Below are 3,316 nucleotides of genomic sequence, written 5' to 3'. Positions count from 1 at the left end.
TGATTGTTTCACTTGTCTGATTTATTTCACAACAGCGATCACAAACCACATGATATTTACAAATGTTACATGTTCCTGTTTGAGAAATATTATTTAAAATGGCATAGACCATTTTTGTGTGTACAGCAAAGACATGAACAGTGATGAAATGAGAAGGGCCCTTCATATTAACAATAATTTAATTCACAAATCAAAACAAATGTTGAAATTGACATTTGTACCATTAAGCAGAAATAGACACTTGTTAAGTTTGCATCTGGGATTTTCAGCTCTATGGCCCAAAACTGAAAGACATCAAGTAACCCAACATTAGTTTAAATGAGCATTAATCAGTGTACAACACTACTGCATCACTCAGACATACATTCCCAGTGTGCCTCCTGCCTGGGTATAGTATTTGTTGTAGTCTAGGCATTACAGCAGCTGAGCCAGGTCAGAGTTTATCTGGTGGTTACGCACACTGGAAAGAATCTCGAAGAGCAGGACTGACTGATGACTAAAACCCTTTAGAGTACAAATATAGCAATGTCATGTACTAATGCAGTATTACATATAAAAACAATTTCAAAATTGGCTCACACAATCAAAGCTACCTTAACAAGATGATCCAGCTGGGTGGCTCCTATTTCATCCAGAGGCCCAAGGTTCTGACTGACCAGGGAACAGAAGTTGTGACAAAGATCCAGAATCTCATTCAAACAGTGAAAAACCTGGGAGCAAAACAAAGTTAATATTTAATCACGTCACAGAATGCAGCCTTTTCAAAATCCATTACTTGGTTTGAATAAATAAGACATGGAGATGTTTGTTCTGGACACTCACAGGCTTGAGCAGAATGAAAGATTGCTGAGAAAATGGTCATGGGCCAGTCGGATGCTCTCAAAATCTCGAGTAGAGTTTATTTGTTGCAAGAGCTGAGACATCTGGGACTCCAAAACATCCACCTGATCAAGACATGCCAAAATAATTATACATTTTTGTACATAAAAAAGACAAAAAAATGTTGTAGTCAGATGCTGCATCCCAATTGGCATACTATCCCTCCTAAAGGGTATGCAAGATTAGAATTAATGTCCCAAATTATAGTATGTAGTAAATAGTTATGAGCTTGGATTGCATACATTACCTAGTGGATTTTTAAAGTATGTATTTGTGCATGCTTTAAAAAAATAAAATGGTGAGGAATGTGAGGCAGAAACTGCCAACCCAATGTATGAACATAAAAGTTAATAATTAAATTTAAGCTAAGGATTTTCACTACATTTGAACACTTGCATGTATTATTAGTTTACCTAACAATGTATCAAGGGGGTGTTTGGTATCAAGATGCAATTTTTTTCCAAGTTAAGGTAGAACCTGATGGTTGTCCACTAAGAAGGCCATATGATTGCAGAGTCTCCATTTAACTGTATCTGTCTAGTTAAATTAAAGATGCTTGCGCTGTATCTGCAATGCCCAGCAACTGGACGCACACTCAGCAGGTAATGGAACACTATGTTATACCTACAATTAAGCAAATAGTCTCTAATAAAGAGCACTATAAAATGCAGGCTGTTGTGTTCATACTGTTATTAATGTATGAAGAATACTAATATGGCACAATGACTTACTTTTCCAAAACAGCAGGGGTGAAAAGAATATGCAGTGGCCATTGAACCTTGTAAGCCAATCCCAGAGCAGCCCAAAGAGTGGGAGGAGCCTCACGAGGTGAACTCTCCTGAGGTGGTGTGGAGCCCTCTCGTTTCCCTGAAGCCTCATGCATTAGTATAATAAACTAACAAAGAACAATATATTTTTATAGCATTCATTACTCTTGGTTATTTTTAATGTACTGTATAAAAATATTCATTTATGTGCTAATTTATAAAACAAAAGATCATTGTACATCCATAATGCATTAATATTAGCATATCCAACTTTCAATTGTAAAAAATGTATTAGTATAAGTAGTGTACTAATGTTAACAAATACAACCTTATTGTATAGAGTTACCAGTAAAATAACAACCATGTTCAGTAACTGCAAATGGTGAATTTTCAGCATTTGCTGAACGAGGTCAATAAAGGCCTGGTACAGTTCACCACGCCCCAACAAGTAAAAGTCCTTCATAATGTAAAACAAAAACATGTGCATGACACAGTAAATCAACAAATTGCCCCCCTTACCTTGAGCTGTCCCAAGAGATCAGATTCCTTTACCATCAAAGTCCATTAGTGCTGAAATACAGAAACCCACCAACACAAATGTATCTGGACACCTGATGATGTGTTTGGTAGTGCTGTTAGTGTGGGTGAATCTCACAAAGACATGCCCAAAATTACATTTTATATAAATATAGAAAATGTGTACTATTATAGGACCATAAAGATGTTTTGTATTGTGACATAATTAAAATATTATTCATTCTCATTAACATGTTGGGATGTTTTACTTTATAATTTGTTTGTAATTTGCTTTTCTCAATGATTGTTCTGTTTATTTATTTATTTATTGTCTATTACTGCAATGCAATAATGAGAATCCTACTGTCAAGACACTACAATTTATAATGTTGTATAAATATTTCACAATTTCAACAAAATACCTCTATGGAATTTGGCATGCCAGTGATTAGAAATGGGAGGAATGATACAAATTTCTCAATGGCCAAAATTCTATTCTAAAATCTATATGCAAAATATTTTTCTCCCTGTTTTTATATCGGGTTGAAATATGATCCAGACGTTTTTTCTGACAATTCTCAACAGGCTTGGTGAGATTCACTTTTGTAAGCAATAAACCAACCTCAGCAACTGTGCTCCAAATGCCATCAACCAGATTCGCAAAGTGTACCAGACCAAAGAGAGGCTGCTGCTTGAGCCTGTGGAGCTCTGCTGCAAACATGTCCTCCTGATGCTTCAGTATGGATCCCGAGCAACCACACGAGGGCAGTGTTAGAACAGAAAACCCACACAAATACTTAAAGATCCGATGAGCAGCTGCAAAACGGCCACCCACTCACCGGCTCAGGATGGGCTCTGGTTGTGATTTTCAAACATTTGTACTGACTCCCCAACTAAGAGGATTTTTTCAGCTACTCGAACAGGGATGTATGAGGGAAGTATCTCCACACGCAAGGAGAACTGTTGCAGGGATGGTGCGAGCATGTCCTCTTCCTCAATCAATCTCAACATAGAGGGACAGTAATGAACAGAAATTCAATTAAATGCCATAAATATTCATTATACACAAACATAGGCAATACTTTACCATAAGGTTGTATTTATTAACATTAGTAAATGCATTAGGTATCATGAATGAACCGTGAACAATGTTT

General features: G+C 36.5%; 1 pseudogene; it reads right to left on the bottom strand.

The window, feature by feature from the left end:
• Nucleotides 1-354: 354 nt before the first annotated feature.
• Nucleotides 355-3,138, bottom strand: LOC127645478 (gamma-tubulin complex component 4-like; annotated as a pseudogene).
• Between the last annotated feature and the right edge of the window lie 178 nt (nucleotides 3,139-3,316).

This window comes from Xyrauchen texanus, chromosome 1, assembly GCF_025860055.1.
Source record: "Xyrauchen texanus isolate HMW12.3.18 chromosome 1, RBS_HiC_50CHRs, whole genome shotgun sequence".
NCBI classification, from domain to species: domain Eukaryota; kingdom Metazoa; phylum Chordata; class Actinopteri; order Cypriniformes; family Catostomidae; genus Xyrauchen; species Xyrauchen texanus.
This window is presented reverse-complemented; position numbering and strand designations above follow the sequence as displayed.